We start from the raw sequence: 23,379 nt of genomic DNA on the forward strand, positions 1-23,379 counted from the left end.
AAATGTACATCTAGATAATTATTTAAATAACTGTGATATATTTAGATATATACAACAAAACAATTTCCTGTTTCAGATGGCCACATAACCCATTTATATGATGTTTTGGAGAAAAAAGAACTATAGCTTTTGGAACAAATGAAACCAGCTGCTTCCAGAACCAGGTGTTAGAGGAGCTTGGCAGTATTTTTTCTGAACAAAGGTTGTGCTTTCTATCTTTATTATGACAGTGGTTATAAATGAAAAATAAAATTTTAATCTAAGTAAAATAAATCTATGTACGCATCAATAAGCATATAACAAGCAAAACTATTTTATTCATAATAAGACCTTCTCTGGCCATTTTATTAGTCCCCCCTTCTCTTTTCATGCACTCTCATTTTTAGTTCCTTTTGCTTTTTCCCACGATTCTTATACAATAGTCTATATAATTTACTTAGCTGCTAATGATAGTTTTTTCTCCCCACAATGGTATATAAGTTCTATGAGGGTGGCTCTTTATCTTCTTTGTTTACTGCAGTACTACAGTCATCTAGAGTGGTGACTAGCACATCATAGGTATTCAAAATATTTTAACTAGGTCGATAAATTCACGAATTAATGACTTATTATCAGGAGATCTGTATTGACTACCATCCCTTCCTGGCTATATTTGTCCCCAGACAAATCTGAAATCTGTATTGACCTTACTATCTCATTTACAAAATGAAGTGAGAATGAAATTTGCCTAACGAGGATAAAACTTAAAATAATATAAAAGGTTGTAATAAGCTATAATAAATCATAATCATTATATAACTTAAAATTTTATATACTGTTTATTTTTTTGCTTACACAGCTCTTCTTTTTTTCACTTATATAGTGTTAATAACCTCATACATAAAACAGTGCTCAGTATTATATTGATCACCTAATTATCAAATAGTTTGATAGCCCAACAAGAATTTAATTGAGAATTATATATATAATTATGTGTATATATTTTGGTTTTTTGGGCCACACCCGGTGACGCTCAGGGGTTACTCCTGGCTATGTGCTCAGAAATTGCTCCTGGCTTGGGGGGCACTGGGGATCCAACCAAGGTCCATCCTGGATCAGCCACATGAAAGACAAACGTCCTACCACTGCACTATCACTCCGATCCCTAGAATTATATTTTATTTATTTAAAAATTATTCCTGATTCAATCTAGAGAGTGTGTACAGTGGGTGGATGCGCACAGATGACCTATCTTTGATTCCAAGCATCTCATATTGCTCCTGAATCCCACCAGGAATGACCTCTGAGCACAGAGCACTAAATATCACTGGGTGATACACAAAAACAAAATAAAATGATTTCACAATTAAACATAATTACTTCTTTTATTTTTCATTCCCCAAATCAACCAGTGCAAAGTTACCAAGGTGAACTATACCTGGAAAATTCAGTAGGTTGCCAGGAGGTTGCTGATGTGACAGTGAGTAGGTGGGAGGGAATGCAAAATATGTTCTGGGCTGGAACTATGTTACACTGGATAGGGCACTTGCCTTACATATGGCCAAACCTGGGCTTAATCCCTTAAATCCTATATGGCGTCTAAGCCTTTCAGGAATAATTCTCGAGTACAAAGCCAGAAGTAACCTTTGAGCACTGTTGGGCATGTCCCCCAAACCAAAACAACAATACCAACAAAAATGTGTGGTCCACATTTCTACTTCTTAAATTTTACTTTTATTTCAAGGGATATGAAGAAGTAATGTCAGAACAATGCCGTGATCTGATTTCCTCTAACATATTTTTTTTTTATCAATATAGGAGTGCAGATAAAATATTATGTGTTTTCTTGTTGTTGTTTTGTTTTTGGACCGCACTCAGCAGTTTTCAAATGTCGCTCCATGCTCTGCACTCAAGAATCACTTCTGGTAGGTGTGGAAGACGATAGTGGATGCCGGGGATTGAACCTAGGTCAGCTTCGTGCAAAGTGAACACCCTACCCACTGTCCTATCCCTCTTGCCCCACGATTTTAAATCTTGATCAAACATTTGATTTTTATAAAGAGAAAACATTAGGAAAAGTATTTTGTCAAACAATCTGTTGTTTTGCTTAGAAAACAAATTATTTTACTTAATTGTAAGCATTTTATTTCAATACTTTTTATTGTGACCAAAGTGAAATACAGATCTTTCACAGTAATATTTTTGGTACATAATGACATTGAATCAGGGGCATTCCCACCACCAATGTTGTCCTCCCTCCACCCCTGTTCCCAGTATGCATGCTATATACCCCTCGTGTGCCCCCCAGGCTGCTAGAATAAATGGTCCCCTCTGTGTCTAGCTTGTTGTAGATTGGGTATAGATTCTGTTGTGGTTGGCTTTAGATTTGGTCTTTAAGTCTGATCATTTTTTTTATTTCTATAAATATTTTATGTCAATAAAAGTGCTAAAGATAAGCTGAATGGTAATAAGATTTGACATTTTAATGGCCCTCAAATTTGACTTTACAGTGTATTAAAAAGAGAACCCAAAAGTTGTCTAGCCTTCTTGAAAAGTCTAAGATCATCATTTTAGTTGATGTTATTTTGGCATGTACCCGGGTATAGGTAGGACCTTTTTCAGCTGGAAGTTTTCGTTGTGAAGGAGCCAAGTTAAATGACATAATTGCATAGGACTGCTGTATCACAAGGCCCTCCCAGTTTCTAGGGTTGCTATGCTGGGTTACCAATACCAGTCTGAGCCCTTGACATAGAATATGGAATGTTAATATACCAGTGCACAGCCAGAACTGATGGCAGTCAGCACAAATCATTTCCCAGACCAGAAACCTTCACTACCTTCATGACCACCACTGGCCTGTTTATTGAGCTTCATAACTCCACAACTGAGTTACTTTAGTGTCTGGAAAATTTTATTTACCAGGGCAATTTAGATCTCTAGGACACTGACAAGTGTCTCACCAAAAAGAAATTTTCTTCATTGACGAGCCTAAGAGTTAATGTGGACTAACTGAATTTAATTCTTCTTTCTGCTACTTTGCTATTAGAAAGAAAATCTCTTTGAACAGAAACTCTATAAAATATAAAATTTATATGCATTCAATTGCTCATCAATAAAATTTTTATTAATGATGACCTAGGTATTATATTTAGTATTTGGAATATCACTGTCTATATAGATGTGATTTTGTCTTCAGAGCATTTACAGTATAAAATATAGTACTAGACATATATAAACGGGTTATTTGGGGGATTGTTGTTGGTTTGGGACCATAAGTAGTGGTAGCCAGGGGTTTATTCCTGGATCTATTCCTAGGAATGATTTGAGGCAGAACTCAGAAAACAAACTGTGGTGATGGGTATTGAAATGAGGGTTCCAGTTAATGCAGTGGCATGTAACATAGTTATCTTGTTTTCTGTATTATCTCTCCAGCCAGCCTCATTACAGTGCTATTCTACGTATAAATAAAAGCAAATATTGTATAGTAGATAACTTGGGATAACTTCCCCAAATGCTTTCAAACTTTTCTAGGAATTTTTTCCAAATTACCTATTTGATATATTTTTCTGGATTTTATTATCTGCTTTATGTCATCACAGACTTCGTCTCTGGTTATTACAATAGCTTATATGACTGTTTTATTAACTCTAGAGGTATGAACAGCCTTGTAGCTTGAGAATCAGGAAAATATATCTCGTAAGGAAGAGGAGAGAATGAAGAAAGTAAGACACAAAGAAGGTTATTGAAAATGAAATAGAAGTCCTAATGGTAAGCTCCTCCCTGGCTCCAGTCTTTGCTAAGGCCAACCTAGAAGTATCCCTATGTATAATTTTTTGTGACATCTTTGCATTTATGTGATAATATTTTCAAAATTGACTGAAAGTGTTATTTTTACTCCCCACCATCAGTGTTTCAGCACACTGAAAGTGATCAAAAAGTAGTACCTTTTATAAGTATTTTTCATAAAAAATGCTCATATTTCTTCCACCACGCAAAAATTTTATGTAGAAATGTCACTATCTCTCATTCTAATAATTCCCATAGGCTGGGCCATGATCTGGAGAGCATCAAACCCAAATTTTACAGGCCCCAAACTAAAATCCCCCATCCTCATCAGTTAACCTAGTTTCTTATACTTCTGACGGTAGTGAAACCAATCAGCTATTTAGTTGGTAAAGTCATCATTGTTCCTTCATTTTCCATATTAAATGCATTTAACAAATGTTAATGTTTATATTTTTGATTTATTAACACTTTTTAAACTTTTCCTCTTGATTGAATTCCTACTGCTACTCTCCCCTCGATGCCTTTGTGGTGTATGGAAGAGTTCTGCTTCATCATGGGTGATAAAATCAGACCTCTGTATCTAGAGATCTTGGTATCTGCACAGGTCAAGGAATGGAGCTTATGAGGAAGTCTTTCTTTGTGTTTCTAGATGTTCTGTTCCTTCACTGTCGTTCTAATCTGTCTTCTGTAGTTGGTGATCTTGGTCATTGCGCTGATCCTAGTAAGGAGCCTGGGATAAAGTCATTATGTTTCCAGAAGACCCGTTCAGTTGCAATAGTCTCAGACAAACCTCTGGAATTAGAGATCTTGGTTGTTGTACAGATCGTAGACCAAAACCTAGACTAGGGCTTTTTTATTGGTCCCAGGATACGTTCTGCTCAGTCATGGTTGTCATAGTCAGTCATCTGTAGATAGCGATGTTGGCTTTTGCACAGATCAAAGGGTGACAAGTCTTCTGATTTTGTCTTATCGTTAGATGGTGAGATAAGACAACCTGTTCTTAGATCAAGTTGTTGCCATTTCCTTGTTGTCAGGATATTATATTAGAACTGGTGCATGTTAGTGCCAGAGTAGTATTAAGGATGTCCCAAAGGGGATTTGGTTCCAGGAGCTGTTGTGGAGAACGGTATCATTTCTATGTCTGGGCTCCAGGGTTCAAGGCTGGATAATTGGTATCTAATCACCTGGGGTCTAAGTTGGTTCCACATGACATATATTCAAGGTGGGAGGTACCCCTGTATTGTGAAAAAGTATGAATTCTTAACCCTAGTAGATAAGAGCTTGTTTTTATACATAAGATTTTCCCTTTTTTTTAGCATGCCTTTGCAGGAAGAAATGGTGTTACATTATATTACTGATGCATTTGGGGGTGGAAAGAGAAGAAAACAAACAAGACAAAAATAAAGATATATATATATATATATATATATATATATATAAGCTCACATATATAAAGAAAAAAGAATTTTTAAAATGTATTAAAAAGTAATTAATGCAAAAAGGGGGGGCGGAGAAATAGCATGAAGGTAAGGTGTTTGCCTTCCATGCAGAAGGACGGTGGTTTGAATCCCGGCATCGCATATGGTCCCCCGTGCCTGCCAGGAGCGATTTCTGAGCGTAGAGCCAGGAGTGGTCCCTGAGCGCTGCTGTGTGTAACCCAAACAAAACAAACAAACAAACAAAAAAATTAATTAACGAAACAAAGTGATGCAGGAGACTACCTTACATTTTGGGGAAAACAAGTTAAGAAGTAATGTTATATAGGTCTTACACTTATGAAAGAAGTATAGGCTTCCCCATTGTCTTTTGAGATTTTCTTGTGGGGTGTGGACTCTAGGGCACATTTTCATCACACACCCTGTCCTTCTTGAAATTGAGAAAAGATTCCTGGCAGAGAGGTCTTGGGTAGAGTTCTTGCAGTGGGGATCCTTTTGGATCTAAGTCTGGTATCAAACAACAGTCCACATTAAGGAGAGGTGATAAGGTGGGTCACACAGCATAAGTCAGCAGAGGTGTTGGTTGTATTTTCTTGCTGTGGACGATGTATGGGTCTGCGTGGGTGTTCCTTTGTTTGGGTGCTAGGTACTGGCTCATTGGGGTAGGAATTCGGTCTTGATGCCTAATGGATTAAGAGCTGAGGCTGAAGAGTTTTAATAAGGTGTGAAATCAAGTTGGGATTGGGGGATAAAGGGATAGTCAGATTTCTGAAGGGGGAGAGGGGATAATATATAGGAGGGGCTATATACACTATAGGTATGGGTTGTTTACAATTTAGGTTTGGCTCTCAAGGATGAGTCTAATCTCTGTGTGTTCGTGCCCACATATAAACATATAATAGTTAGCTTAGGTATAGCTTAAGAAAAAGAGGAAGTGGAGAGAAAGAAATAAGCTGAGTACAGAAAGATAGGTAAATATAGTACCTGTAAGGTAAAAGAAACTAATAGATCAACTTTTGGGTACTTATAGGTTTCACATCTTGAGTACTAAACAATGTGTTAGTGAGGTCTATCTACCTAGATGTTTACCCTATGCATTATTGTCCGCAGCACCTTATATAACAACTTCCCTTTCCTAAAGAGGAGGTAACAGTGTGGTTTCTATTTGACATGGATTGAATTGATGATAATGAGGGGGAAAAGGTAGAAGAAGAAAAGGGGGAAAAAGTAGTGAGAAGAGAGGAGAAAAGGGCAAGGGAATGTTAGTTTTCTTGAACGTGTTCGACGACTAGGCCCTGTAGTATAAATCTGTGGTCACAGTTGCTGCTTCAGGGGTCTGGATGGTCACATGCTTCATCTCCTAAAAGAGGGCATAACCTCTTTAGAGGCATAACCTCTCTAAAGGGTATGTTAAAGTGTTTTATCAAGATATTCTCATAATGCAAGCTGAGTATGGTATCTAGTGTGACTGAGCTCCAAGGTGCCACCTTAGGTTGTCCACCCTTTGTTTCCAGAACCCCTTTGGACAGAAAAGCTGAGAGGTTAATTTAAATATAGTAAGAGTAAGGCATTAAAACATATTGTGGTGAGATTGTTGTGGGAAGTCAGTGACTTCCCATAGTATTCTTTACCTGTAATCCTGTATAAGGTCCCCAAGATATTATTATAGGCCTTTGCAATAAAAGGCTGATTACATACTTATTCTCTCTATGCTGCTGTTCCTGCTGTTGCTGGTTTCTTTATGGTATAGTATGTAGTCGAGGCTTTTTGTTGTTCCTCTTCCACTTGTTTTGGGGACTACTCCCCAGTAAATGTTGACAATTACAGTGTTTGGAGTTTCTACCCTGTTAAACCCTGTTATTTGATCATGGAGTATTGCCTGTACATATGGTGTATATTCTAGGTATTTCAGAATAGTGCTATCATTCTGTGTTTATCTTTCATCTTCTGACTTACTTCATTTAACATAATATTTTCTAGATCCATCCACGTTGCTGCAAAGTCTATGATTGTATAATTTCTAACTGCCATGTAGTATTCCATTGTGTATATGTTTTTGAAAAGGGCTGGTATATTAATTTTCACTTTATTTCGTTGGCGCATGAAAATATTTAAAAAAGGGGGAAATGTGGTGTACCCCAAGACCCGCCCATATCTGGGAGGAGTTTTGGAAACCGGATAATAGGTGTAACTACCTGCAAGACCTCCCATTTCTGGGAGGGGTCTGGAAAAGGATAGATAAACCTCTGAGCCAGGGGATTCGGGCCTTTGGCCGTTTCTCTCTTGGCCCGGCTTGGCTTCCTGGCTTTTGGATCTTTGGGCCGCATGGAGCCCAAAGGGAAGATGGCTAACAGGAGAAAAGATGCAGGGCTAGCATAATATAGCTGAATGCTTAAAAGGTTGACATAGGCCACACACCTGTGGTGGCTAGGGCATAAATAAAGATGATTCTTCCTGAAGGCTGCGTGTGAGTGAGTGATTTCACCTGGGCCTGGAACTCGCCGGCTGCATGGAGGTTGCAGAGCCATGTGGGCTGGATGGTATCCTCCACCATCGAGCCCCATCGTTAATTATTTAACACAACAACCACATCTTCATGATCCACTCCTCTGTTGTTGGACATCGTGGTTGGTTCCAAATCTTGGCTATTATATTGAGTGCTGCAATCAATAGTGGGGGTGCATACATACTTTGGGATGAATGTCCTTCCAACTTGGGGGTAGATACCTAGAAGAGCAATTTCTGGGTCAAATGGTATTCAATTCTGAGTTCCCTGAGCACTTTCCAGACTGTTTTCCATAGGGGTTGGACTAGGGGGCATTCCCACCAGCAGTGGATGAGAGTTCCTTTCATACTGCATCCCAACCACAGAGATTGATCCCTTTATTTTTGATGTGAGCCATACTCACTGGTGTAAGGTGGTACCACATTGTTGTCTTAATTTGGATTTTCCTAATGATGAGTGAAGATGAGCATATTTTCATGTGTTTGTTGGCCATCTTTTGGTCTTCCTTGGGGAAGTATCTATTCATTTCATCTCTCCATTTTTTCTATGGCTTTATTAGATTTTAGGGGGCTCAGCTCTATGAGTGCTTTGTATATTCTAGATATCAGCACTTTATCTGACATGTTGAGTGCAAAGATTTTTCCCATTCAATTAATTGTCTTCTTGCATTAAGTAGGTTTTCTTTCGCCATGCAGAAACTTTTTAGTTTGATGTAGTCCCATTTGTTTATGTTTGATGCTAAAGTTCTTGCCATTGGTGCTCCATCCTCAAATACTTTTTTGATATATATATATATATATGTCTTTGAGTGTTCTGCCTATTTTTCCTCAATAAACTTTATAGATTTTGGTCTGATTTCAAAGTCTTTAATCCATTTTGAGTCGACTTTTGTATAAGAAGTGAGATATAGGTCAATTTTCAGTCTCTTACAGGTGTTTTTCTGGTTATACGAACAATATTTGTTGAAGAGACTTTCTTTGTTCCATTTCAAGTTCTTGGCTCTTTTGTCAAATATTAGTTGACTGTATATCTGGGTGTTTATCTCTGGAAATTCTAACCCACTGGTCTAGGTTCTGTCTTTGTTCCAGTACCATGCTGTTTTGATTACTATGACTTTATAGCATAGCTTCAGGTTAGGTAAAGAGATGCCACCCAGCTTCTTGTTTCTTTTTAGCATGTATTTGGATATCTTGGGTCTTCTGTGGTTCCAGATGAATTTTATGATTGATTATTCTAAGTCTTTAAAAAACGATGTCTGAATTTGGAAAGGGATTGCTTTAAATCTATGTAAGAGTTTAGGTAGGATAGCCATTTTGACTATGTTGATTCTACCTACCCATGAGCATGGGATGTTCTTCCATTTCCTTATATCCTTTTCAATTATTATTCTGAATTGTTTTGAAGTTTCTCTGGTATAGGTCCTTCACTTCCCTTGTAAGGTTGATTTCTACTTACTTAATATTTTTGATACTATTTTAAATGGTATTGTATTCTTAATCTCTTTACTTTGTTATTTGTATAGAAGAATGTGACTGTCTTTTGTATTGACTTTGTAGTTAGACACTTTGCTGTATTGGTTAATTGTTTCTAGGAGTTTTACTGAGGACTCTTTAGGGTTTTCGATGTATATCATCATATTATCTTCAAAAAGAGATAGTTTGAGTTCCTCTTTCCCAATTTGAATTTCTTTGATTCCCTTCTCTTGTCAGATTACATTTGCTAGGACTTCTAAGATTATATTGAATAAGTGTGGAGAGAGTGGACAGTCTTGCCTAGTTCCTGACCTTAGTGGAAATGCTTTCAGTTTTTCCCCATTAAGTATAATGTTGGCTGTGGGCTTTTCATAGATAGCTTTAACTATCTTGAGGAAGGTTCCATTCAACCCTGTTTTACTGAGTGTTTTCAACATGAATAGGTGTTGGATATTTATCAAACATCTTCTCTGCATTAATTGATATGATCATGTGGTTTTTTACTTTCTTGTTGTTGATATGGTGTGTGCGTATATTGAACCAACATTGCATCCCTGAGATGAAACCCATAGTGTGTAATCTTTTTGATATAGTGCTGTATTCGGTTTGCTAAGATTTTGTTGAATATTTTTGCATCTATGTTCATTAGTGAGAACGGTCTGTAGTTTTCTGTCTTGGTGGTGTCTTTGTCGTCTTTGGGAATGAGTGTGATATTAGCCTCATAAAAGAATTGGGGAGGATTCCTGTCTTTTCAATGGTTTGGAAGAACCTGTGGATCAATGGTACTAAGTCTTCTAGGAATATATGATAGAATTCATCTGTAAAGCCATCTGGACCTGAACTTTTGTTCTTAGGGAGTTTCTTAATTACTGCTTCAATTTCCTCTGAAGTGATTGGTCTGTTTAGGCTTTCTATATCCTCCTTTTTTAGTCTCAGAAGATGGTATTTTTCCTAGGAATCTGTTGATTTCTACTGGATTCTCTAGCCTTACTGAGTATAGTTTTTCGTAATAAGACCTCTTGATATGATGTATTTCTTGGGGTTCTGTTGGAATCTATCCCCTTTCACTTGTGATGCTACTAATTTGGGTGTTTTCCCTCTTTTTTTTTTTTTTTTGGTGAGACTTGCCAGTGGTTTGTCTATCTTGTTTATTTTTTAAAAAAACCAACTCCTGGTTTAATTGATTTTCTCTGTTGTTTTCTTAATTTCTATGTTGTTTATTTCTGCTCTGGTTTTTATTATTTCTTGTCTTCTGGTTGTGGTTGGCTTTCTTTGCTGCTGTTTCCCCCTAATTACTGCTTTTGCTGTGTCCCACAAATTTTGAAAAGCTGTCTTTCCATTATCGTTTGTCTCCACAAATCTTTGTATTTATTCCTTGAGTTCCTCTTTGATCCAGCTGTTGTTGAGCAGCATATTGTTTAATCCCCAGGTGTTGGACTTTCTACAATGTTTCTTCTTACAGTCAATTTTGACCTCTATTGCATAGTGATCTGATAGTGTACTTCTAATGATCCTTACATTTGTGATTTTATACAAGTTAGACTTATAACCTAAGGCATGGTCTATTCTAGAAAAGGTTCCATGTGAGCTTAAGAAGAATGTGTATTCTGCTTTCTGGGGGTAACGGGCCCTATATAAGTCTATTAGTCCTAGATCTTCTAATTTTTCATTTAGGGCTCTTATTTCTTTGCTATTTTTTCTATCTGGTGGATCTGTCCAGTGGTGATAGTGGAGTATTGAGGTCCCCTACTATTATCACAATTCCCTTCATGTGTTTCTCCAGGTTTGTCAGTAGTTGCCTCACATATTTTGGCGATTTTACATTAGGTGCATAGATATTGACCAGGGTTAGCACTTCTTGATCTAATGTTCCCCTGATCAGTAAGTAGTGCCCCTCTTTGTCTCTGATCACTTTCTTGAGGTTGAATGCAATTTGGTCTGATATAAGAATGGCCGTCCCTGCTCTTTTTTGTTTTCCATTGGCCGAATAATTGATTTCCATCCTTTTATTCTAAACTGTGTCTATCCTGTACTTGTAGATATTTTCTTGCAGGCAGCAGAAGTCCGGTTTATGTTTTCTAATCCAGTTCTCTACTATGTGTCTTTTAATGGGAGATTTTAGTTCATTATCATTTTGGAGATTATTGACAGAGAGGCCTGATGTGCAGTTGTGTTGTGTAGGATGGTTGTTGCTACAATCGGGGGTTTGGGTTGTGCAATTCATCTCTGAGTAGGTCATTTAGAATTGGTTTTGTTTTCACAAATAATGCAAGTTAGTTTTTGTTTGAGAATGTTTTTATTCTACCCTCCCATATGAATGAGAGTTTTGCTGGGTGTTGGACTCTAGGTTAGACATTTCTTTCATTCAGTCATTTAAATATGTAATTCCACTGTCTTCTTGCTTGAATTATTTCAAATGGGAGATCTGTCTTAATTTTTATGTTACTTCCTTTGTATTTGAGGTTCTTCCCTCCCATATTGCTTTAAGGAGTTCATCTTTCTGTTTGTTTTTTGTTTTGTTTTGTTTTTGCCATTAGTATTACTATATGTTTTGGTGTTGGTTTATTAGGGTCTATTTTATGAGGGATTCTTTTCGCCTCCTGGATTTTCACTGAATCCTCTTGCTAGAGGTTGAGAAAGTTTTCTGCTATTTTTTTAATATAATTTTTATTTTGATCATAGTGTCTTACATATTGTTGACAATAACATTTTAGGTACATATTTACATAAAATCAGGGGGGATTCCCATCCCCAAATTGCCCTCCCTACCCCTTCGTTTTTGTCCTACCTCCCATTTCCTCTTCCCTCACCCCCAGGGCGGCTAGAATATGTGGTCCCCTCTGTATCCAACCCACTACTTAGTAGTCTTGCACCTGTTTGGTCTTGATGCCTCCCTTATCTCCCCCTCTAACTGTAGGCAGGACTAGCTAGTTCAAGTTGCGTGTTTTTGCCTGAAAAGGAGGAGATAAATAAACTGGGGTAAGAGTCTAATACTCCCAAAATGGGTGGAATCCTTCTAGAGGCTCTCATCATCGATTTGGGAGATGAAGGAGAGAAAGAAGGTGAAACACTCCACCAGTACCAAAAAAAGTGTCAATTATCCAGTGAGGACTCCAGCTATATCGATAAGCACCACAAAAAACAGACAAAAAACAAAGCAAAACAAACAAACAAACAAACAAAAAACAAAACAAAAACAAACAAACAAACCAAAAACACGCCATGGTCTTGAAATAAGAAACATGGCATAGCACATAATGAAGGAAAAAAAAAGAATAGAAAAAAATAAGTATAATTGGGGACAACGATTTCAATAATCACACCCAAACAGAGAAATCGACCAAAATTGATAGGTAAATAAAAATAATAATAACAATAATAAATGAAGGTAAAAGATATATATATATATATATATATATATATATATATATACATATATACATAAAATACCAAGGTTTTGTGCTTTTTGCATTTTTGTTTTTTTTTTTTCCTCCTGCCCTGGCACAGTAAATATTGGGGTCATTCGAAAAGGAATTCACATGGCCTAAATATGGGGTTTCTCCGTCCTTGGAGTATACTGTCATGGGATCAGCTCTAGACTTTGCTCAGGATCATTTATTCTCCCGGTGGTGTTTTTTGGTGTGTGGAAGACTTCTGTTCTGTCCAGGGTGATACACTCAGAGCTCTGTGTTTAGAGGTCTCAGTATCTGCACAGATCCTGAGGTAGGACTTATGGTGAAGTCAGTCTTTGTGGTTCTAGAGGTTCTGTTACCTCAGTGTCGTTTTAGTCCATCTTCTGTGGTTGGTGACCTTGGTCTTTGCACTGAACCTAGGATGGCACCTAGGTTAGCGTCTTTCTTTGTGCTTCCAGAAGGCCCATTCTGTTGCAGTTGTCTCTGTCAGACCTTTGGGACTGGGGATCATGCTTATTGTGCAAGTCATAGTTCAATCCCTAAACTAGGGCTTTTTTATTGGTCCCAAGATGTATACTGTCTGGTCGTGGTTCTAGTAGCCAGTCATCTGTAAGTTGGTTGATTTAAGTTGGTTGATTTGTTCACGATCTTGGCTTTTGGAGCTACCAAAGGGTGCCGAGTCTTCTGGTTTTGTCTTGTCGTTAGCTGGTAAGGTAGGCTAATCTGTTCTAAGGTCAAGTTGTTCACATTTTCCTCTTTGTCAGGATATCATGTTACGCTGGCCCTTGTTGTTGACCCTGAAGTTTTCTGCTATTAATTCCATGATCAATTGTTCTTCCCCTTTCACTGTTTCCTCCCCTTCTGGTATACCTACAATTCTTATATTATTTATTTTGTCTTTGTTCATTAAATATTGGACTTTTTCTTCCAGTGCTTTACCTTTTATTTCCTTGTTGGCTTCTTGGTCGTTTTTTGTTTGCAGTTTTTCTTCGAGTTCTTCTATGCGTTTCTGAAACTGTGTGATTCTGCTCGTATGGCTTTTTATGGTGTCTTTATTTCCTTTAATTCCACTTGTATGGAATCTCTCATGTTCTGTAATAGGTCTTCTTTAAGTTGGTTGATTTGTTCATCTATGGATTTCTTATACTCACTGGCTAGTAATTCTTTCATTTCTTTTCTCATGGCTGCTTTTAGATCTTCATCTTTTGGATCTGTGCATTTTGGTGGACTTGGAAATTTGTTAGGATTTCTCTCCATGTCCCCGGATGTTAGACTCTTCCTTAGTTTACCCATTTTTTTTTCATTTATTGTTTGGACTTGGAGTGTATTCCCTTCAGATTTCAGCCCACTTTTGTTACCTGTGGCAAGGGGCTGGAGTGTGGTTCTAGGTGGGTATGCTGGTGAGGTTGCTGAGATTTGGTCCCTCCCATGTTCTTCACTCAAGCCTGACCAATTGCCCCCCCTTTCCTGCCAGCCAGTGCAGTTCCACTCCTGGCCACAATGGTGGAGGACCACGCTGTGTGTAGATCGCTCACTCTTCTTCCTGGTACCTGAGAGCTGGTGCCTCTGGTTCTAAGACCTGGTTGCTCTGAGAGTAGGTTGCCTGTTCCCCCTCCCCCCAGATCCTGAGTTCTGGGTGCTGCTGGGCTCTGGGACCTGGTCTCTCCAAGCTCTGGTTGCTTGCTCTCCTTCGTCCAGCAATGAAGATCTGGGCATCACTGGACTCTAGGGCTTGGTTGCTCTCAGCTCCGGTTGCCTGCTCTCCCCCTCCCCCGCAACACCTGAGAATTGGGCTCCACCGGTTTCTGGGACCTGGTCGCTTTGCATTCTGGTTGCCTGCTCTTCTCCCCCCAGCATCTGAGAACTGGACACCACTGGACTCCAGGGCCAGGTTGCTCAGAGATCTGTTTGCCTGCTCTCCTCCCCCCAGCACCTGAGAGCTGGTCACTGCTGGGTTCCCAAACTAAAATTTAACTTTAGGTACATACTTATCAATATTTCTTAATCTTATTTTATACACACAAGTAGCTCATATTTATTTTCCATAATACAGATAATTTCCTCTCTTTTTATCCCTCATTTAATAATATGCAATATAAAATAGTGACTTTACTAGACAATATACTTACAGGACAATAACATATTCATTTTGGTTTGTTTGGGAATTTTTTTTGTTTATATCACTAAAAGATGGAGAAATTGGAATATTGTGCCAAACCTTACATCAATATATGATTAATGCATGGGAATAAAATAATGTCTTCCCCAGTGATCTGTGTAGGCAGGAAAACTCTTTAAGAAACTGGAGTATGGAGAAACAAAACATGACGAATTGAATCAGTAGTTGTATGATATGTGGTGATACGTAAGAGAAGAAAAAAGTAAAGCCAGATCAGTAAGAATTATAAGGTATGTATGAGGAACTGGTGACAGCAGGTGAGGTGCTTGCCTTGTTTCTGTTGAACTGGATTCAATCCTCAGTATCCCATGTAGTCACCCAAGCCCTACAGAAATGACTCCTGAGTGCAGAGTCAGAATTAAGTGTTGAGTATTGCCTGCTATGGTCCAAAACCCCTACCCCCAAAAGAGAAAAAAAGGTGTGTGTAAAGGGAGTTATTTATACAAGCTATTCAGAGAAAGACTGCCAAAGAAGGTAACGTTTGGGAAAGACAAGAAGTTAGTGATACGTTAAGCCATGCTAGTAGTAGAAGAGATTTTCTGCAGAAAAGTCAAGAATAAAGACCAAAGGTTAGCATATGCTTGAAAAATTTAAGGGATAGCGAGAAACCAGCATAGTAGAGTTGATGAGCAAGGGAGAGCAGAAAGAAACATGTATGTTGGATAGGAAAGTTTTGATGTATAATTAAGCCAAATATGAACCAGGTACAAATAAAAAGGATATTTTAAAATATGTATTGAATAGATGGAGATGAAGATAAATAATAGATATGGCAAACCTAAGCTAAAACATTATTTGTAATATTTGAGAGATAAACCAATAAGAGAACAAATTTGAAGAAAAAATAGATTTTAGTGAAAATCAATATTACTTCAGCTTATAATGTGCCAAGAACAAAAGTACTTAAAATGGAGTCCTCCTTTAATTTCACTATTATTGTCCCTGTCCTATAGGTGATTTACAAAGATTGCAAGTTTTCCTTGGATCTAAGCAAAATTTAACCTTACTATTTCTGACTGAAAGGCTGACACTCTTGATCACATCAGTAATTAGCCTTGCAATTCAGTACTCAGTGAACTGACTTCCTCAGAGAATTAAAACCCTAAGTTATGTACAACTCAAAGTTCTTCAGTGTGCTTAAAATTGATAGGACTTCTCTGTTAAATGAGATGAACTTGGATGACTAAATTCTGATGCACCCTAAGTAATAAACCAAACTTTGTGTATACAGCTGACTTTGGAGCTGGCACTCCTTGAGGCATGGTTTCCCACAACATAGTAAAGTGCCATCTTATTTTCTCAACAACTGACTGACGGTGAATCATTACTTGGGAAGTTATTAAAGAGAATCCAGGATTAGTCTCATGATGCATCTAAATCCTATACCTGTCATTGCTTCACTATTGATGAACCCTTCCAAGAATGCCAGGGTTTTGTCTAAGTGGACAATATCCAATTATACTTGGGAATGAGACACTCAAGAAACTTCTACTCAAGAATGCAGGAAACATCTTATGATAAATGTTTCTTCATGAATCCTGGATTCAAGAATCTAAAATATTAGTCTGAGGAGTCTCCAGATGTTTTTCCAAAAAACATTGTCAAAGAAAATAAAGTTAAATAGAGGTCAGGATCATTTTATTTTGTTTCTGTTTCCATTTCAAAAAGGGTGGGTCTAGCTATGTAAATACCAAGGACTTCTGTGCATGTCTGGTGTTGATCAGAAAAAGAGAGGCTCTCTGAGGATTATGGGAAGAAGAGTTTTAGAGCAATCAGAGATTATGTAAATATGTGCAGAGTTGGTTGAGAGAGCATGAACTCTATACATTTACTTTTACAATGAAAATTATGCTTTCATAACTTTTATGGTGCTATTTAACATTCTTTTGTTTTAAGCTTAACAAGATGACTCTGGCATGTACCACCAGTGGCTCACATATGAATATGGCTTTGTTATTATACATTGAAGTGTTAGTGTTAGCATGTTAATAATTCCCCATCCTAGCACTCCTAGAAATGCAAGTCCTACACTCATTAATTTCCTTATTTATTTTTAGTCTGGAAACATCTTTATCTCTTTCTGATGCCTTTGTTTTTATTAAGTTCACTTTGATTTGCAATGGTATTAATAGCAGAGTTTCAGGCATACAATTTTCCAACACCAATCCCACTTCCAGTGTCAACTTCCCTTCATCAATGTCCCCCGGTTCTCTTCCAGACCATCATTCAGGCGGCTTCTTTTACAGGCACATTTGAAAACTTGGTCACTGTAATTTGTGCTTCATCTCTACATCCCGTCCCTAACTCCTGTCTCTGTTACCCCTTTTACTCTTTTTCATGGTTTGAAGTGTTTTTATATTATTTGGAATAGAATGTTCTATTTTTTTCTCAGCATGTAAAATTTCTATTGGGGAGTTCTCAAATAGTCTTAAAGGGATTATCTTGTATATGACAACTTTTTTTTCCTTTCTGTTTTCAAAGTTATCTCTTTGTGTTGTTGTTTTTTTTGTGTGTGTTTTTGTTTTTGTTTTTGTTTGCTTTTGTTTTTTGTTTTTGGGTTACACTCGGCACCGCTCAGGGGTTACTCCTGGCTCTATGCTCAGAAATTGCTCCTAGCAGGCTCAGGGGACCATACAGGATGCTGGGATTCGAACCACCGTCCTTCTGCATCTAAAGCAAACGCCTTACCGCTGTACTATTTCTCCGGCTCCATCTCTTTGTGTTTGACTCTTAACAATGTAAATATAATTGTCTTCATGTATGATTTTTAAAATTAGGATATTTGAAGGTCCATGAGATTGCATATTTTTCTCCCTAAACTTTTTGAGAAGTTCACCACAACTATTATTTCCTTGAATAAGCTTTTTGGTCCCTTTTTTTCTCATCTCTTTTTAGGACTCCCATACTGTATATTGGTTTACTTGATAATGACTCATAAAGTTTTGTGACTTTAAAATATTTTTATTTTTTTCAATTCCTCTGTGTTCTTCTGATTTTTAATGTCAAATGATTATATTTAAACATATTAATTCTTATTTCTGTTTGATCAAGTCTGTTATTTTCCTTTCTACTAAGCTATTCTGCTTTGCAATTTATTCTTTAGTTCTAGCTTTCCCTTTTGGTTCTTTGGTATGAATTCTATCTCTGTTGAGCTTTTCATGTTGTTTGTTTATTTTTTATGATCTAATATAGTTTCCAATGTTCTCTTGTAGCTAACAAAACATCTTTCATCTTGAATTCTTTTGTAGGTAAACCATTTCTTTAGAGTCACTAGGGTTTTATTTTATTCTTTTTGTGGTATCATGAATTCTTGATTCTTCATGATATTTGTTGTCTTAAACTGGTATTTGTGCATTTGAAGACATATTACCTCTTACAGTTTGTATTTCAATAACGAAAGCCTTTTTTTTTTTTTAATTCAGTCAGATTATGGAAGGCCATTATCTGGCATAGAAAATAAGTGGATCTGCTGCCAGAACCCACAGATGGAAAAATCTCTTGACCCGGGAAAGTGCATCTATTCCTGGGGTCAGAGTCCACAATGAAGCTAAATTTTCTCTTCACTCTCTTTCATACCAGAAAATTTCTAAATCAAGCATTCTTGCTGCTGCACTGCAAGAGTGGTGAGACTGAAGTGATTTAGCCTTCCTTCCTTTCAAAAAATTAGGATTTATACCTAGAAGTGTGGTGGGCCTGGGAATATTCCTGGTGGTGTTTTTCCCTGCATTATCAGCTTCATAGTTCAATATTTGTCTATTGCAGTACTCAGGAGTCCCCTAGGACACACTTGGTGGTGTTTGGGGAGAGATGGATGGAAACTCAATGCGATGCCATTGATCAAACTCAGGACTTCATGCATACTAGGCTCTACCACTTAAGCTATTTCAGTGGACTTTGCCTTCCCTCTTTCTTAAATTCATCCTTTTTTATTTCTGGTTTCTATTAGAGTGTGCCATAATATTGTGAAGATCTTGTTGTCTCTGAATGATTGTCAAATTGGTGTTTTTATGGAGGATGAATTCACTAAACCAATATGATTATAACTGATAAATCTACGTTTTACAAACATTTTCCTGCTATAATCAAATACATATTTGTGTATATATCCCTACTTAGATATGGTGTGAGGTAGACTGTTAGTCTGTATGCCTAAACAAACATATTAAAGTTCTAGTGGATTAAAGAACAAAAGTTCAAGATCTAGAGAGATAGTGTAGTAGATGAGTCACTTTTGTACACACAGCCAACTTTGTTTCAATTCCTGCCACTACATAGAATTCCCCAACCCTTGTCAGGAATGTTCTTTGTGCACAGTGCCAGAATTAAGTGCTGAGCATAGCCCAAAGTTTCCTCCAACCTCCAAATTAAAACACACACACACACACACACACACACACACACACACACACACACACACACACACACACACACACAATTTTACTTTCCTTTTGTTAACTACAAGAGAGTTCCTGTAATTAAGCAGAAATCTTTTGTAGATGCAGAGACCTGGGCTAAAATGTGCTCTGTCTTCCTCAGGGCATAACTTCCTCGAATATATAGGTCATTATCATCCCAAATAATAAAAGAAGGTAAGAGAGGAAATCCACGAACAAAGATTTTTCCTTAAACAAGTTAAAGAGAACTTGCACACCTCTTATTCTTGGTCTTAGTCCATTAACAGATCTCTGTTGTATTTTCACTACCTCCTTCTCCAAAAAGAAAATGAAAATGTAGGTACAAAGGTATAATGGGCAACTGCATCCTACGCTAAAAGGAGAAAATGAATCCTAGTATATAGGCAGCAGTCTTTCCATAGGAATCATGTATTAAAGAGGACTTCACAGTCTCTCTGTTTCAATTTTTTCTTTCCCATTTTTTTTTTAAATTTTGAGCAACACCCAGTGATGCCCAGGGGTTACTTCTCCTGGCTATGCCCTTAGAAATCTATCCTGACTTGGGGATCATATGGGACCCCAGGCATTGAGCCACATTCAGTCTTGGGTCAGCCCCATGCAAGACTACTGCCCCAAGCCCTACTGCTGCGCCATTGCTCCCGCACCAGTTTTTTATTTTCTTTTGAATCATAATGCATTTTGTTGCATGTTATGGAAACTAGAGTCATATTTTAGCTCACTTCTATTTCCAAAATTGAGCAAATGTTTATAAAAAATTTCTATTATATTTTTCCAATTCTATGTTAAAATACTTCCTCATTTTCTTATTCTCACAGCCATTGCTTTACTTATCACTGATTTCTGGAACAGCTTAGTATGTGTCTCCAATATTGTTGCCACTTAAAAAATCCACTATTCACTAGAATGAGCTTTCTAATGTATTTAATTTGATGATAGGACCCCTCTTCAAGTTCTTCCATATTTTGATTAAGACCAAAATTCTTAGGAAGTACTCTGTGAGTAGGTGGTCAATAAATATTTATTAAGTTGATGAATGATTTAGTTCTTGTTTACATCTGTGATCTGATCAGCTACCTGGTCCCCTGGGTATCACTCAGACCTACCCATGAGAACCACCAGGTGACCCAAATACCAAACACACATACATATAAACATTGTTTACTTGGAACTATATTATTAATAACATTGTACATTATGCTGTTGGAAAAACTTAACTTGCTTAATTAAAACTGAACTTGCTTGAATGTATTAATTCAAACACTCCTTGCTTACTGAAGATACGTGTGTTTATGCGGTATAGCACTCATCATAATCTGCTTTACTTTTTCCTTGAAGTGTACTATTTAACATGTATTTATTAAGTATTTATGTCAAATCTAGGTAGCCCTGATGTCCTTATGGACTCTACAATGCAGTGCATAAATAAATATTTTATAGTAACTGTGAGTTCTATAGAGATAAATTAGTGAACATTAGGAGATAGTATAATGGATAATGACCCGAAAAACCTTCTTGGAGAAAATGACAATAGTCAAGAATTATAAACTTGAGTTCTAAATTTAGTGTATTATTGTTACTTTCTTTTCCGAATTTGACCTTTTTGTTTGTTTGTTTATTTGATGGGGTGAGGAATCCTATCAAAGCTTGAGAATTACATTTTGTTCTGTGCCAGAACCTACTTCTTGTAGTGCTCGGGAGATTGAACTAGAGACAGCTGCATGCAACTATACTGCAGGTGATGTATTATCCACCTTATCTCTCTCTCCCCCACCCTCACACCCTTAAAATTGGCATCTTTCACCTCAGTTTTGACCCTTGTAATAGGAATATGCATTTGTTGTTTCCTTGTCTCAAATGATATGCCCTGATGGTACTAAGATCCTTTCTGCTGTCTTTGAAGACAGTTCCAGATTTATCAGCTCTGTGAAAACTTTCTTATAGACAAGAACAATAAATTGTTTCCTATTTTGAATTTTAATACTGTCTTGCTTGAATTAGAACTCCTTGAGATGAGACCCTATTTCACATTTTCTTCATTTTAGTACTTTCCTGATCCTTCGTAGTCTTTGATTATTTTGTGCAGTTCACAATTAACGGCTATTTTCAAACATTCCTTTATGGCATAATTTAAAATCCAAAGATTTCAAGTGAATTTGAAAACATATTTTAGCTTATAAATATCTTCCTTAGAATGTTTCATCTTAAATAGATTCAACTTAATAGGTATCAGCTAGCTGCCTAAGAAAAATTAACATGAGGTAGAAGATCATTAACTCTCAATCTACTTATAATGCACCCCAAAATTGTACTCTATTTTTGGTAGTTATGTAACAATATGAAATCATGCTGAGTTGACTGTCAAGGGAGTGACTACTGCAAAACCTGTTCTATTTTGTATGATATGCATGCTGCGAGTGTCTTTGGGTTCAGAAAAGTAACCTAGTAGTTGCTCCTTTAAATTTCTTTTTTTAAATAGTAACTTTATTTAAGCACCATGATTACAAACATGTTTGTAGTTGCATTTAAGTCATAAATAGAACAGGCCCTTCATCTTTAAATTTCTTAATTTTATTGATCTGCATAATTGGAAACTAATTCACATTTAAGTGTATTTACTACCCTTCAGTTACCTGAAAACTTGATAGAGCTGTTTTAGAAATTATCTAAACTAATTTAATAATGAAGATATTTATCTAGAACAGGATTGGATAGAATGCTAGTAGGGTGCTGTACGTTCTCTGAATAAAGATATTATTTTATTAATCACCCCCTTTAGTTTTGCAGTTATAGAATTCCACAGACATGAATTTACAATTCTAACTTCTCTACAGTAGTACAAAATGTTCCATACTCCGTTGCAGTTCCATGACACAACTTGTCTGATAATAGAATGATTAAATTGTGTCTTAAAATCAGGAATGAGAGTCATTTTTTGAGTTAAAGCAGGTCATTGATTCCAAGTATTACAACAAATAGCACAAGAAGCTCAGAATTGTGATTCTTGAGATCTTTAGAAGAGAACTTTAAACTTAGAAATGTGAGATAATAGGAAGCAACGTTAATAGAGATATGGTCACCAGAAAAAAATCTAAACTGGCAATACAGAAAATTATCGGAACGAGTAGAGTACTTTAGTTACATAGCTTCCCTGCTTAAGTATTGGAATAATTCCTTGAAGTACATATTAAAGACTTGAAGAGGTATTTGTCTGAAGTCTCAAAGCCAGAGTTGGAGGATTTGATTATAAGGCAATTTTTTGCTAATTCTAGAAGAATAAGATTTTGTTTTGGTCCCCCCAAACCAGGGGCGATTTCTGAGCGCGTAGCCAGGAGTAACCCCTGAGCGTCAACTGGGGGTGCTCCATCCCCCCAAAAGATTGTGTTTTTGGAAGCTTGTTTGTTTGTTTTTATTTTTGTTGTTGTTATTGTTTATAGGATCCCAGCTAGCAGTGTGTAGGACTGGTTCTGCACTCAGGGACTGCTTTTGGCAGGGCTCAGTGGACCATATTTGGTTCTGGAAATTAAACCCAGGCAATCCCACATGTAAGGCAAGCACCCTACCTCATGTATTACTGATTTGGTTCTGTTTTTGTTTGTTTGTTTGTTTGTTTGTTTTACTCTATTAGATTGTATAGTTAATGAAGAACACTTTTAGGGGAAAATTTAGAAAACCAAGTATGTGTGTGTCTTCAGAGACAATAGTTTAGAATAGATTCAGATGAATGGATAATGCATCAATGCATAAAAAAGCTCAGTTTGAACTAGTGTTCACCCAGATTTTATGTATAATTTGTTTGTTCTAATGGCAATCCGGAAACATTATCTTGAAACTCAGATATAAGGTTAAAAAGATGACGATAGGCTGGAGAAATAGGTCAGCAGGTAATGCTGTTGCCTTACAAATGGATGACACAAGATCGATTTCTGGCAACCCATATAGACCCCAAGCCTGCCAGGAGTGTTTCCTTAGTGCAGGCAGGTATGCCCCAAACCAACCAACTAACAGACATACAAATAAAATGATTATTTTTAAAGTCAGAAAAAAAAATGCTGACTGTATTTGAGAATGGGACTTTGGACAGACTGCTCTTCACAGAAGAAGATATTGATGAGATGGCAGATATTTCTATAAACAGATCTTGGATTATGTCACACAGTCGCTGGGGGTAGGGTTAGCTGGCTGCCAAAGTGATT

This window comes from Suncus etruscus, chromosome 19 (genome assembly GCF_024139225.1).
Source record: "Suncus etruscus isolate mSunEtr1 chromosome 19, mSunEtr1.pri.cur, whole genome shotgun sequence".
Classification (NCBI taxonomy): Eukaryota; Metazoa; Chordata; class Mammalia; order Eulipotyphla; family Soricidae; genus Suncus; species Suncus etruscus.